At 41.5% G+C, this 16214-nt stretch overlaps 1 pseudogene across 1 annotated transcript in view; it reads right to left on the reverse strand.

Moving 5' to 3' along the window:
• LOC308490985 (deleted in azoospermia-like) overlaps positions 1-15240 on the reverse strand; it is a 34270-nt pseudogene extending 19030 nt beyond the window's left edge. Inside the window, exons 1-2 of the transcript in view lie at positions 15210-15240; positions 11142-11993 (exon numbers count right to left, since the gene is read on the reverse strand). The product of the transcript in view is annotated as a deleted in azoospermia-like (transcript). The remainder of the gene's footprint in view (positions 1-11141; positions 11994-15209) is intronic.
• Between the last annotated feature and the right edge of the window lie 974 nt (positions 15241-16214).

Raw genomic sequence — 16214 nt, forward strand, 5'->3', positions numbered from 1 at the left:
GTCACCACCTCCTTGTTCCCTGAATCTCCATATAGACCCTGCACACCTCTTTCTTCCACAGGATCTATTTCTCTACTGTGTGTGATGAGAAGAGACAAAAGCAGAGGGCTGAAGACACCAGCTGCCATGGCTGACTTAGGACAAGATACTGAACTCAACTTGCTGCAGTCCCTCATCTGGAAATGCAGATAATGGTATTTTCTACCTCACAGTGTTTTGGGGAATAGTTAAACTTTTAACAGTATCTTTCAATACTCAACCAATGTCCATTATTATTAATAGTTTAAAGAAGCAAGAGAAGAGTATACGCAAAGAAAAAGTGCTCATCTACTTTCAACCCAATATAACATAAAAATAGCAATTTAGATTGTAACTGTGGACCAACAAAATTCATGACACCCCAATTTCAAAACATGCTGGACATTTGTGTATTTCCACATATGTATGTAAGGATACACATGTGTGAACACACACATATGCACATATCCACATATATAGATATACATGTACCTTCAGGAAATGTCACTGTACCTATTTTTCTTCAGAGCATTTGCTTCTGTTGCAATTCTACACCTATCTTTCCACTAGATGTAAGCATCATGAGGACATGGGACATGCATGTACTTATGCAACATCATGGACCTGTTGCCAAGCACTGACAATAGCACATAGTAGGAGCTCAATGACAAGTTGGTGGATAAATGGATGGGTGGATGGAGAAGTTAGTAATGAGTAGAGAATGGCATCCAAACGTTAGCTACAATAAAAGGCTTTCCTAGACAAATATTATCCCAGCATCAAATAACTTGAGGGAAAGTGGATTTGTTTACTTCTCTAATTCTCTAATAGACTTTTAAATGAAGATTTATTTTTTAAAAATTTTGAAGAATAAAATAAATCACGAGTGAATCAAAATGAATTTCTGAATCATGAATATGTGATGTAAAATCTAAAAAAATCAAATTTCTCCCCAGCCCTGATCCTTTCCAGTTTTATGTGTAAGCCAACTAACTTGAAGGGGTTATGCTCAACCAACTTAACCAGCAAGTATTTACTGAGCACTAATTATGCGTACATTATACTAGCACCACATGAAAGTGGCAAGATGCATGCTCACAAAGGAGCTATAATGTTCTAAATGATATAGACATATTTTGAAAATTTGCATTTGGAATAACTGACACTAATTGAATTCTTATGTTTCAAACTCTCTTCTAAGCACTTTTCAAGGCTGATCACTTTTAAACTTTATGATGACTCTGAAGAAGGCATAAATTATTACCATTTTTCTTATTGCCATTTTCTATTGAAGAAATTGAGGCACAGAGGGACTAAGTTACTAATTCAAGATCACACAGAAATTCAGAGCCTACGCTTGGGAGCCTGTGTTGTTTACCACCACACTTTATTTACTCTCAGAAAAGCAGCGGAAAGTGATAGTGGGATATATGTTCAGAAATTAAACGTACAGAGTTTGGCTTATCTTTATTATTATTATTATTTTATTTTTTTAGTTTTCCTTTGGACAGTATACCCAGGAAATAAAAATAATCTCCTATTTGCTTTAAGAAACTGCACATCCTTCTTGGACCCTCTGAAAGTAAGTTGTTTCAGAAAATTTGATCCCTTACAATGTATATTGGTTTCATTTCCTGGCACTTGGGGTGACCACATCCCAATGTGCTATTCTCAGATGAAGTCAAGAATAACATCACTGACATAGTCATGGAATTATGATACCTCATCATTGACTGATGTGTAAACATTTCCAATAACAGCTAAAATGATCCGAGTAATTCTTGACCATTGACACAGTTACTTAGTTTCTCTGTGCCTCTTTACTCATTGGGATACAGGATAAGGGGAAATTAATTACAATTTATTGTGAAATATCCATTTGCTACCGACCCTAGGTATTTATTTATTTATTTATTTATTTATTTATTTATTTATTTAAGTGTGTTTTTCCAGGACCCATCAGCTCCAAGTCAAGTAGTTATTTCAATCTAGTTGTGAAGGGTGCAGCTCATAGTGGCCCATGTGGGGATCAAACTGGCAACCTTGTTGTTAAGACCACCGCGCTCTAATCAAGTGAACTAACAGGCCGCCCCTACCCTACATCTTTTAACTTTGTTGAAATTCCATTATTTCTACTCAGTTTAGCAAATGCTTATAAAATTATGACTTTACAAAAATAAATGACATTTCCTCTTTTCCATAATTCTGATCCTCTCTGTCAGTTAGAGATTGATTTTGGTGACAGAGGTTACCAAAGAAGAGGTTTGGTTTCCTTTCCCATAACATGAAATTTAAATGTAGAAGTCAGGGCTAGCGCCGTGGCGCCACAATGTCTCCCAGGGCCCAGTCTTCTTTCATTTTTCTACTGACATCCTCTTCTATCCTAAGATTGCTTCATTATCTCAAGATGGCTACTTGAGATCTAACTATATCATTCCAGACAGAAAGAAGAAAGAAAGAGAACAGGGAACAGGGATACTTTTCAGAAAACTATACCTTTATGACCTTTCCAAGAGCTCTTATCCAATGGCTTCTACTTACCTATATCAGGCATTGCCATCTTCAAGGGAGGCTGGAAAACGTAGATTAAAAAAAAGAAAAAAACTGAGTTAACTATCTAACAACATAGCGGTTCTGTTACTAAGAATGTAAAAATAGAACCTAATTAGACAAATAGCAAGCTCTGTATCTCCTGTTTTAAAACATGTCTACAAATTCTTGGATAGTCCCGTCATTGAGAGGTGACATCTATGTCCCACCCCCTGAATCTGGGTTGGCATTAGTGACTCACTTATAAACAATAGAAAGCACAGGAAGTGACACTACAAGACTTCTGTGGCTAGGACACAAAAGACCTTACTCCTGCTTCTCTTGGAACACTCACTCTCTTGACACCCCTATTGTGAGAAGCTAAAGCCACATTGAAAGGTCACATGTAGGTTGTCAGTCCCAGCTGGGGACAGTCTTTGAGTCAGCCCAGCCCAGGCGCCAGACATGTGAGTGAAGGAGCCTCTGATAACTTCAATCTCCAGCCATGAGGTTACCTACAGACTTAGTGTCTTTCAGACATTGAGAAGAAGAGATAAACCATTCCCACTGTGCCTTGCCTGGAAGCCCACAGAATCTATGAATTTAATATAATGGCTATTTTAAGCCACTAGGTTTTAGAGTGGTTTGTTAGGAAGTAATCGTATCCAGAACACCACTCTTCCTCCAAAATGAGACACTTGCTCCTAAATATTTCTAACATATTCTAGTCATATATCTACACTTTCTATAACTTCTATTATATAGGGCCTGAGCATTTTCAATAAATGTTTATTGAATGAACATGCTATATACAGTATTCATACTTTGTTCTAGTTACTTTTTAGGGTGCTCTCTTCTCTACTAGACTGACTGCCAAGGCAGAGACCATCTCTAAGGGCACGTGAATAAAACTTTGTGGAACTAAAAATACAATGGATAACTTTGGGGCTCCATTTAAGAATATACGGGAATGGATTTGGCTTCCCCACTGTAACAGTGATCACAAAGATTTGTGTTTTATTTTTAGTAGAAAGAAATATATAGATTTTTCACAGGGATACAACAAATCAGGACAAAGGAATGCCAACTACAATCCAAGAATATATATAGCCTGGACCTATAGACCATACTGTAATCATCTCCTGGGCCTTACCAACAAATAGTCTTTACCTGGCCACACACACACTTGCAGGTGTCTGGCCCTGAAGAGGAATGAAGCAGGCATTTGGTGACCTGGGCTCACTTTCTGAAACTTCTTCCACCTTTAAGTCAATCAGTGCCCCCAGGAAGTATAGCTGAGTTGGTGACTATATTCCACATGCCCAAGACTGTGGCTTGGTGCATGGTAGTTACAGAAGAAGTCTTGGGTACAGTGACATAGTCCATGACCTCTAATCATCCAGTGCTATTGGGCATGCAATTTCCAATACCTGAAGTTCCACAGCGTATTTACCAGAATGGGTATGCTAGGTTATGCTGCAGTAGCAAACATCCCCAAAATATCAGAGGCTTAATCCAAAAAAAATTATTTCTCATTCTCTTATAGATCTAACGTGAGTCAGTAGACCCACCTTGACAAATACTTTCGATTGCTAAGGGAGGACAAAAGAATGTGAAAAATCGTACACTGGTTTTTAAAGCTTCCATCAAAAATGACACGTCACTTCTACTTCAATTCATTGGCCGAAGAGCGTCATGTGGCCACATCTGATTAAGCAAAGATGGAGAAGTTCAATGTACCATGTGCTGAGAAGGCAAGAAGTCATAACACTATAAATTGCAGGAATGACTATTTGGGATGTGTGCATGCCTCGACCCACATTGAAATGCAAATTCTCTTGGGACTGGGATGCCACATTGCCCATCAGCAGCCAGTAATAGCCTCATGTGGGTATTATGCCATATTTTTTCTTGAGAATAAGTCTTGATGTGATTGGGAAAATATTCATGGAGACTAGAAGACAATAGTGACCTAGATCACAGAAAGATGACATGGGATTATCAGAGAACTCTTACCAAGAGGCTGCTGAGAAGTAAACAGAAAAGAGAAACTTCAGTTTGGGAGGAAAGAGACAATGACTTTTGAAACTATTTAGTCCCAATTCTGCCTCTATATAGCTAGAAGTTCTTGGACAGACCCTTCTACTTCTCAGGTTCTTGGCTACCAATCAATAATTTAAGGCTACTAGAGGATGTTATTTCTAAGTCACAGGCCACCTTGTCAATATATAAGATAATCAGACTTCCGCAGATGGGTGGAAAGAGAGGTATGAAAAAGCAGTAGATTGGATGCCCACAAAGAGAAAGTTAATGTATATTTTAGAGGCAAGGAGTCACCGTCTTTCCAGACTTCCCAGCTTACCACTTCCTACAAGGTGCTCAGACCTACACCAGGTTCCTTTCAAATCATTTCTATTGTCAATTTAAGAAAGAACAAACCTCATTCTAGGTGGAGAGGGAAAAGAGCCAGCTCTCTTTACATCTAGAGCTGCCCTTCAATATACAAGCTTATTAACCTCTGAAGAAAAGAATGAAGGGCTCCTAGGACCAAACCCAGCCAAGAGAGACTCCAAGGGTAGGTTTTATTAATACTATACCCCCTTCCCTCAGGAATTTTATGGGGACCTGTCAGGCAGCGTGGACGTTGGCAGCAGACGCTGCCCAACTGCTTGGTATCTGAAAGCCTTGGTTTGAAAGCATATTCTCTGCAGGGTCTTGATGTATTTTTAAGAAGACAGGTGGGAATTACTTATTCCTCCCAGTGTATGATTTCTCATTTTTCTTCCAACAGAAATGGAGAATGGATTGCTTAGGGATTTGCAAGCTTCCTAAGCATTTGGGAAGGTGGCAGTTAGAATGACAGTAATGACTTAGATTTCCTCTGAGGGTGGTCTCTTCATTACTGGAACAGCCTAAGTTCTGTTTCCTTCATTCACACCCTGACACTCCATCCGCTGCTCCACTTCCCACTCTGACCATCACATTTGTACCCTGCAAGCTCGTCTCTCTCTTTCTGGGACAGTCTGTCAACCTTATCTGCCACTTCCCTCAAATGAGCCCCTGGAACAAACCCTACAGAGTTCCCTTTCCCTCTCTGCCTGCCAACACACATGCATACACACATGTACACACATATGGACATATAAGAGAATTTGCACTTAACTGAACACTGTAAACAATCTGAGAAATGCACAAGGATTCTTAAGAAGAGAGGTATGGAAGTGGGGTAAACCAGCCCCATCTATTTCATTTTGGTGAGGGGTAAGAAGCACAGGTTATTGGTTAATTTTATGTACCTGACCGTAGACCAAAGAAAGGAACTGAGTTTCATAACTTACTCATTCACATCTTTGTCATATTTTCCTAAAAGACAATTTGGAGAGTGACCATATTTTACTTTATGCAGCAATACAGAAGAATCTCACAGATGTAATGGCAAACACACAAATGGGTAACTTTTTTTATGTGAAAGCACCAAAAGGAGTTGGGGCAGACAAGTCATGATAATGCCGGGGTAGTGGCTGTAAGGAGCTATGAGGGATTTCTGGGGGCTCTTCACGTCTTGTTTCTTAATCTGAGTGCTGGTTATATGAGAGCATTGATTTTGTGAAAATTCATCACTTTTATGCATAAAACAACAACAAAAATCTAATCATATCACTTCCCTGCTTCAAGGGGTTTCTTGGCGGGCCATTTTCTATATGAGATTTTAAATACCCAACTCAATTGTCACTTCCCTCTGCCTTGACTTCCCTCATCCTTCATTACTCAGTTATAACACAGACTACACCACATGGCAACATCTGATCTGTGTGTTCGTTCCCCCAATTAAATCCTGAGTATCTCTAGAGCAATCACTGTGTCTTATCTTTTGGGTCTGAGTGCCTAGCGCAGTACCTGACATGTACTGGACATTCCATAAATGTTTGATAAACAAATGGATGAATGAATGAATGAATGAATGACCTCATAATCAATCCTCCTTAGAGTTCCAGGTCACCTTGGTGCCAGAAGCACAGGGTCACAGGCATGGAGAAGTGTGTTAGGAGTCAGCTTCCTACAGTCACGGCTCCCTCTGCTTGACATACGGCTCATCCTTTGACTTATCCCAATCTGGCCTCTGGCTGTACAAGTTTACTAAAAACTCTCTAGCTTCAGTCAACAGTGACCTCATAAATGTCAAATATAATGGACTTTTTTCAAGACTCATTGTGGGAGGTCTGTCTGAGGCATCTGATATTGTTCAGCACTTCACCTTCTTAAAATATCATTCTCTGCTGGCTTCTCAGACAATACTCTCTAGGTTATCTTCCTGCCTCCCTGACAGTTCCTTCTCAGGCTTCTCTCTGGCTTCTCACTCTCTGTTCCTAAACACTTAGGCCTAAGGCCATCCGTCTTCATGTCTCACTCCCCACAGTCTTCACACCTATCTCCCACAAGCTAATATCTCTCAGCTCTGGGATGCTAAAACTCAATGGCCTACTGGAAAACTCTTCTTGGGCACCCCACAGACCTCCAAGATCTAGTACCTGAAACTGAAGTTACCTTTTTCTCTCCCAAATCTATTCCTCTTCTTTCATGAAGATCCTGGTTTTAGAATGGTGTCATTATCCACACTTTACCCATGCCATAATCCAGGGCTTGATCCTAGATGTCTTCCTCTTCCTCACCAAAGGCCTTCTGTGAGCAGGTCTGGACTGTGATTTTCTCTCTAGTTTTATCTGTCACCACACCCAACTTGATCATTAGCTTTCAATAACTTACTCTACTTCAACAGCCCAGAATGTTTGGTGCCTTTGGACCTTTGCTCTTGCTCTGAGTATTCCATGTCTGTTTAGAATGCCACCCAGCAAGCCACTCAACCTAAGTGTCTCTCTTCTGAACCACCACTACCTCACCTTTCCAGGCTCAACTCAGGGTCACCTCCTGGAAGACGCTTTTCTCAAGCCTCTATTACATGGCCATCCCTCCTCTGACTCCCTTTCTCCCTGTATATAGCTCTGCCATAGCACCAGCAATGCTACATTGATCTCGATGAATTTCACACCCATCTTCCATTTCTAAACCTTGGTGGGCATGGTGATGTTTTATTTTTTCCTTTGTGTGTGCAGTAACCATCAGAGGATTGGATATAGGTACTCAGTAAACTGCTTGTGGAATGTTGTTATTGAATGAATTACTTAGTATATTTATCTCTGTAGTTCTCACCGAGGAAGAGAGAAACAGCACAGAAAGGCAAGCCCAAAGTCTAAATGGGAAAATCACAAATATAGTGTCATAAACTCTGCAATGGAGGATCACTGCTTTTTTCCTGCCTATTGTTACCAGCCCTTCAGCTTTCCTTTTGGGAACCAGCTTCCCTCCATTGCATGTAGTAGTGGTGGGCTCTCAGGGGTGGGTCAACCAGACTCCTGGAAATTTGAAGCTTGAATAAATCTTACAAAGACAGAAAATGGTTGCTTCTTCACCCTCAACAGTCTCAAAACCATTTTAGTTCCTGTCCTTTCTGAGACATGTCTGATCAGATTTTATTCCTATTATGAGGGCACCCATATCCCTCTAATAAATTGCATTTCTCCCTCTTCATACTGAAGTTGGTTCCTCTGGCTGCTACTTAAAGAACCTTTATAGGTATAACAACACAAACCATCACAATCCTGTTTTCTGTCCTTAGTCTTGCCCCAACTGCTGCTTTCTGAGAAGTCCTACGTCATCTCAGGTGATTTACCTGTTAGCAGCCTTTTCATGTGAATACCTGCTTGTCAATTATTTTTGTCACTCCTGCTTCTACTACCCACCTGGCTACGATTTTCATGGGGGCGGTGGGGGGGTAGGGTTGTTAGAAAAGCAGAGGCTCTGATCTCTTAAAGATAAAGGTAAGCCTTACTACTTCTTCCTAGCAAGGGTGCTGCCTCATTTGGCAGGAGTGAGTGGGAAGAGAAGCCTGTGGTGTTGTTGTTGGAAGATGAAACAGTTTGAAGTGAGGTGAGAATGAAGAATCACAAAATTGGAAAAAGTGTCCGAGTATGAAAATATTTAAACTACCAAAGCCAAGGTTGAGTCTCATGGATTTTTCTGGCCAGCTGCTTTTATCTTACTAGAAGTGGGAAGATTGACAATGGGGTATTGGCCCAGACAGAAACAGAGCATCCCTAGCTTCTGAATACTTTTCTTCTAAAATCTCATTTATAGAACAGTTGTGTGGAACTCACAATGTATTTTCTCATTGAACAATGTAATAGATGTTGGCTTAAAGACTCAAGTTAAGCTAAATAGGGGCTGAGCTGTTCCCTATGTGGAATCACTTACTCTTTCTGGTCGTTCCTGAAAGAGTCCCATGTCCCTTGCTAACTCCTATGAGCTGAGCTCAGGAATCAGAGGGGCAGTGGAAAGATACGAGGTACATGGCGTCAACCTGTAGCCATCTCCCGTGGTAAAGAGATTGGGGATGTGAAAGAGTCAGGGAGTCAAGGGCACAGAGGTGGATGCTTTGAGGGTCTGGAGCTCTTTTGACCTGCAAAGTACATGCCTGTTGCTTGTGGTACCAACACCCTCATCTCCCTGGGGGCACTAACCTTCCCCCAACCTCAGCCCTTGTGGAGTAGGTAGAGTTGGCCCAAGCCCCATTCACTTTGTAGGCTGGTCATGTGACATTGGCCTAGCCAATAAGATCAGACCCTGGCCAGAGGTACTGGTTCACAAACCAGCAGAGCCCAAAAGGGCTCAATTCTAAGACTTTTGATAGAATTATTAAGAAAGGAAACTCAGCTAGCGTTGCCTGAAGGCTCCATCTAGTCACAATGAGGGGAGTTTACCTGAACATCATTTGAATCCCTGCAGTTGTCACCTCCTCTAAAATGTATGAGTACGCCATCTTTGACTGAATGACCTCTCTTCTGCAAAGCCTTTCTAGCACGACTGCCAGAAGCACACAGGCATTATTTTCTCTCTCTCCAGTATCCCAGTGACCCATATTGTCTGGAGCTCCCAATTTAAATCTTAAAATGGACAGACACCTTAAGTTTATCAACTATATGCCACTGGAGGGCAAAAATGAGCAAAATGCTGTCTCTGGCCTTAGCCCATGGCCTGGCTAAGTGGGAGAGAAGAAGTATAGCTGGTTGATGAAGAAAATAAAACGCGGAGAGTTAAAGTAACTTTCCCAAGGACCCACAGCTACTAAACATTGAGTATTTAAACCCAGATTCCAGAGCCTGGAAAATTTTACCATTCATATTGTCTCTCTTAGAACTGTGAAAGATATTGTTACAGGCATTTTTCTCAGTGGATTTCCTCTTGGGGAGAGTTTTTAGTTAGTAAAGCTTTGCCCAATGGCATACAGAGACCTGGGTGAAGGTCGGGGCTAGAAAAGACTTGTCTTTACCCAACTCTGGGTGGTTCCTGGAGACAGTTGTTTGTTCTGCTTGTGGACACATCACAAGCTAAATGGATTTGGATACTTTCAGCTCCTGCTTTCCCTTTGCCAAGTTCAGCTGACAGTCAAGTGAGGTGAATGGCATTTGTGACATGAACTCCAGCCCCTCCGTACCCCAGTCTGGTTCCCTGAGGAACAGGAAAAGTCACAACTATTGATTCTGGCTTCCTTTGGCTGCCACCTTGGCAGTAGTTACTTATAATTCCATCACTTCTCTAACATTTTCTACAAATTCACTCCACATTTACCCTTGTCCTGCCTTCCCTTCAGTGTGTCACATTCACACTTACTAGAGCAGAGACTCTAGATGCTAGGAGAATAGTACAGAAAAGAGAACCTCTCTGGAAATCCTAAACTGACATAGGATTAATACTAAGTTTTTAAGGATAAATCCTAAGTTTTATCCTTGGAACAAGCTCCTTCTTATTATTTTATTACCTAGGCCAAGAGGAAAGCAGCCTATCCTAAATTATACCTGCTTCAAAGCTGGCCCATTTGTCTATGGCTTTGGCCTCATTAAAAACAAAAAAATTAAAAAAAATAAAACACTGTCTTTTGAAGAATGTCACTAAATTGTCTCTCAGTCTTCTTTAGGCCAAAGCAGCCAATTCCTTGATTTCTCTCTATGGAAATTATTTCTCCACTGTCTCAACAACAGATTCTCTTGTCTATATCCTTGCTACTCAAATGGACCCTTGCTCCTGGGCCATGACTAGTAACTGCAGCACCCTTGTGCTATTCATGGGTACTTGCTGGAAAAGTGAAAGGCTTATATTTCAACTATCAAAATTCTGACCTTTCAAAATAGTGGGCTTTCTAATACAGTTTTTTGAAAGTCAGCATTTGCTTTTAAACTGTTAAAATGTCTATTTCAATTTAAAAAAAAAATCCTTACAGATCAAGTTATTCTTTTCAGTCTCAATTACTTTTTACTTTCAACTGTACATTTGACACAGAACCAGTTTCTAAATAAATGTCTAATGAAAAACAATTTCATTGTAAAATAAAACTAGGCAATTTAATACAACTTGTATCATCTGAATGTGATTTATCAATATTCAAAACTGAATTTCTGTAATAGTGAAAAACTTTTTGTCTCTCCTTTATATTCAAAAACAACAACTTCCCATGAGACTAGAAAGTTTGTAGAGAGGGTCACGGATTTAAGCACTGCCTGACTTCTTCTAAAATAATGTACTCTTTTATCCTTGAAGTAGTCTCTTGAGAAGAGAGTTTCTCAGTCTGTTCTCCGGATTATATAGATAAGATACCACCATCCGTATGCTTCAGTCCACAGATTTCTTTTGTGGCCCATTTCCAGAGGGTGGAAGTGAGCATTCACTTGACAAAAATTCAGCTTCTGAGTCAATTTTATTACAGTGGTACTTAAGAGCTGTATAAGCTGGAGGTATCACATAACTCCTTTGTTCCCCAGCAAGCCACTGTGGTGGCGTCTGATGATTTATATAGGCAGCTGAGCTCCAGAGATGACCTGAACCGGTGAACTTGGATAAGGAGGACATGCCTGATATACTAAGTTATAGGAGTCATCATGGTTGGAAGCTGCATATAAGTTTCAATATTTGGATTGCTCCAGACACTCTAAAATTGTGGGGCACAAGGGGGATTAAAAACCAAATGACATGGCTGCGCATAAATTTGTTTTCTGATTGCAGGGCCCAGTTTCCGTTTTTCACCATGGAAATGTATCTGTGATTCTACTGTCTTTTGCACATCATGTCATTATAAGAGGAAACAAATCCACAGCCTTGGGACATACCAGTTCGATCTGTGATTATCTTCACTTCTTTTACTGAGCCAAATATAGGAAAAAACTTCTAATTTTGATTTTATCCATCCCAATATCAAATTCCACCAACAGAAACTGTGTTTGGCATGATTCTGAGTTCAGGTGAAAAATAATCTTGGCTGGTCACATCTGTTGGGGACTGGGTGGTGGCCTCTCTGGAGATGGTTGGACTTGGAGCCTCAGAATTTTCAGGAGATTTATCTTCCAAATCATTGATTCAATCCTCTGCTTCATCTAATCTAGTGTTAATTACCTCTAATATATTCTTCATTTCAGTTATTGTATTCTTCATTTCTGACTGGTTCTTTTTGATGTTATCTATCTCCATTTTTATGTTTCCTATTTCTTTGCTGAAGTTCTCCCTGAGATCATTGAGCATCCTTAGAACCAGTGTTTTGAACTCTGCATCTGGTAGATTGCTTGTTTCTATTTTGTTTTGTTCTTTTCCTGAAGCTTTGTTCTGTTCTTTCATTTGGGCCATGTTTCTTTGCCTCCCCATTTTGACTTCTTCTCTGTGTTTGTTTCTATGTATTAGGCAGGGCTGCTATGTCTCCAAGTCTTAGTAGAGTGGCCTTATGTAGTAGGTGTGCTGTGGGGCTTAGTGGTACAGTCTCTCCAGTCTCCTGAGCTCCAGGTGTGTGCCTTGTGTGGGTTGTGTGTGTCCTCCTATTGTAGTTGATCCTTGATTGCTGTTGGCACATCAGTGAGAGGGATTGACACTTAGGCTGATTGGTTGTGAAAACTGGCTGTGACTATAATGGAGTGATTGTACAGGGGCTGTTCCTAGAGAGCAGGATTCGTTTTTAGTGGGGCTCTGGGGCCTGCCTAGTCTGTCCTTTTGGTGTGTTGTTCTTGGAAGTGGTTGATTGATGAAGCTCCAGTGTAGTCTGAAGCTTGCCACCAGGTATGTTGGTTCTAGGGCCTCTTGGGAGGGGCTCTGCTGCAGGCCAGGGTCAGATGCTGCCTGTGCCCTGCCTGGAGCCATTTGGTGTGAGCTACAAAGTGATCTGCAGGTGGTTGCCACTTGTGCTGGTCTTGGAGGTGCCTGGGAGAGGCCAAGCTGCAAATGGAGGCTGGCTGCTGCTACTCCTGGGCTTGGGTCTGCTTAGCAAGAGGTACAGGGCATGCTGAGGACAGATGCTGCTTGTTTGGGGTCTGTGAACCTTTGAGAGATTTTTCAGAAAGTCTGCAGCATGAGGCAAGACAGACTGTCTGTATGGAAAAGCCACTGGAAATGGCTTGGGTGGGCTCACAAGTTGGGTGAGGTGGGGTCTCAGGGAATCACCAAGGCAGGGAAAATGATGTTAGCTAGGAGACTCAGTTATGGTACCCACCTGTGCATGCAGGCTGGGTGTGGTGAGGGCTCATCTGCTACCACTTCTGTCTGGGAATAAGCTGCCCCTCCAGCCCTTACCCTAAAGCCAGACAATTCAGTTCCTCCCCATATGTCCCTGGCAACTTTCGAGCTGCTGCATCAGCACTGAGGCTCAGAGTCAGTGAGTTTCTCAGTAAGTAAGTCTGTGAGCAGGTCCTTTAAGAGAAACACTAGGACTCCAGCAGCCTTCCATCTCACTTTGCCACAATCTCTGCTGGTTTTTACAACCAGGAGTTATGGGGATTTCTCTCCTCAGCACTGGAACACTGGGCTGGGGAGTCTGGTGTGGGGCTGGGGCCTCTTGCTCCTCAGGGGGGACCTCTGCAAGTGAGATATCCCTCCTGATTTTGAACCACTACACATGGGTGTGGGACCAGCCCACTCAGAGTCTGTGCCCCTCCCACGAGCCTTGAGGTGGATTATTCTGTATATCCTTATTTATAAGACTTATTTTCAGTTAGATTTCAGGTGACTCTCAATATGGTTGTTTTATAGTTTAGTTGTAATTTTGATGTGGTCATGGGAAGAGGTAAGCACAGCATTTACCTACTCCACCATCTTGACTGGAAGCCCACAGCAGCAACTTTTAATCATTGATTGAAAGCTTCTGGGGCTTGGTAATTTTTGTGTTTTTTATCAGCCTGTCATACACATGGGCTGAGCAAACTCCCAAGGCCAGGAACTTCAAAAGAGAGATGCTGGTGCTGGCAGTTTGCAATTCCTCAGCTTCACCATGGCTTCAAGGTCTTCCTAGGTGGTCTTGCTTGCGTCCTTAGCCCAGCTACCAGGTCCTACCCACAGCCCTGGGGCATCAGAGAATCTTACTTCACCAGAGATTTGCCATTTCTAAAAGGGACTGCACCTGTGTTACAACTCCCAGCTTTTCATGCTATTGCTTCTGCCTGAAATGGCCTTCCACATATTTAATAAAACTTTTGTTAAGACTCGCCTCACATATCACATCCTTGATGAGTATTTTCTGGTTCCTCCAGAAAAACTGACCATTCCACATTTTGTTCCATCTATAGATGTCCATCTTAGCTCCTGCAGTAGTTTGTTTCTCTCTCATTTCACAAGATTGCCCACACTTATTAAATTGAAACTCCCTGAGTATGAGTTACCCTTACCTACCCCTGAATACCTAGTGTTAACAAACAAAGACAATAAGTTGTACGCTCTCTGCAGATGGAGAAGTCAAATTCTGAGGCAACAGTTTTTCCCAGAGAAAGAGATTTATTCATCAGGCCAGCTAAACAAGGAGATAGGAGACAAGTCTCAGATCAGTCTCCCCCAGACAAAGACTTGTAGTAAATTTAAAGGATAAGATTAGGAAGGGGCTATCCATATTTATTAATTCTAATTTAATGGCTCAGATAGGGTCATCTTGGAACTAAGTCATCTTAGGTAAGGACTGTGAAAGGGGCAAAAGAACAAAGAATTCCAATCTGGCAGTTTGAGTAATCAATCCTATGTGTGTCTAAATTTGGTTCCTGCATTGGATCTTCCTTATTGATGGACTTCTCACTTAATTAACTCTGGGTGGTAAAAGTAGCATCTCTGCGACTTAAGTTCTGTGAATCTTGGTTCCACTGTGCTCTTGAGGTCAGCTTAGGGTCATTTATCTGTTACTGTGTTCCCCCCAAAATAAGACCTAGCCAGACAATCATCTCTAATGCATCTTTTGGAGCAAAAATTAATATAAGACCCCGTATTATATTATATTGTATTGTATTGTATTGTATTATATTATATTATATTAACCTGGTCTTATAGTATAGTAAAATAAGACCGGGTCTTATATTAATTCTTGCTCCAAAATATGCATTAGAGCTGATTGTCTGGCTAGGTCTTCCCCTGCTCTATCCTGTTCCTCTCATTCTCTCCTGGGAGTGCTCCTGCAAAAAAGCAAATGCACTAAAATTCTTGTTCCAGGCTAAGCTTCTAGGGAATAAGCCCCTTGTAAAAATGTGAATTCTCAATCCTAGGATTACAGGGAGAATTGAAGTGTGCTGAAGCAATTAAAGTAGAACTTTTCCACCAACCTGGGTTATAGTAGCTGCCCAGAAGAGTCATGCTTCAAATAGTCACAGTCAATCTTCAGAGATCAATACAGACTGTCAAATTGATAGGTATTATAACGGACCCAGAATGCATTCCTGCAGTGGCCTGCAAGAGTTATTGTTCTGAGCAAGCACATAATTCTTTGTAACATACACAATGGGCTCACTTATCTCCTAATTATTGCTTATCCTGACTTGGATGTCCTTCTTCTGTCATCAGTTTGGCAAATCGTTCATCCACAGGCAACACTATAAAATCAATATGATCCCCAAATGCTGCCAGGAAGGGCCAGCATGTGGGGGTGCCTTCCTCAACATTTGCCCCAGTAGAAGAACTTAGTTTCTGCAGACGGGATGTCTAGACCATTATTTTAGACTAATTAGTTAATGTTCCATCTTTGCACTGCTGGAAATGACTGAATCACCAAGAGCATGCATAAGGCATCCATGAAGCTTCTAAGAGAGCCTATTGAGAAGAATGACATTGGCTGAGAGCCTCCAGCTGATGTAACTTTAGATCCACTGCAGTGTTCACACGGAGTCTGTGCTGCTGCCAGCAAATTAGGAAACATGGTGGGGATATGAAACCCATGTCATTTCTGCCGAGACTCTTCTATTGGGCAAATCTTGCACACAGACTCCCCACTGGCCTTACTGTGACTTTCTCAGAGCTGCACTGCAGTCTGAGGCTCATCCCACCCAGTCTCCCTTCCTTCTCCATCCCTCCTTTCACAGGACTCAGGCCTGTATTTGCTATGAAGGCTGTCCCTGCCTACTACTGTCCCCTCTCCCTTTTATCCTTTAAAGGCATTTCCCTCAAGAAATTGTTTGCACTTCTCATTCCATCCTGACATCTGCTTCTTACAGGACCCAGCTGACATATTGTATTTCAGTCCTGAGGTCTGATTTGTGGAGCTGTAGGTGGAAAGCAAAGATCAAGTACAAATAAGACATTAAAATGGAATCCAAGGGAGCAACACTTATATT

The sequence above is a fragment of the Rhinolophus hipposideros genome (genome assembly GCF_964194185.1).
Source record: "Rhinolophus hipposideros genome assembly, chromosome: 22".
Classification (NCBI taxonomy): Eukaryota; Metazoa; Chordata; class Mammalia; order Chiroptera; family Rhinolophidae; genus Rhinolophus; species Rhinolophus hipposideros.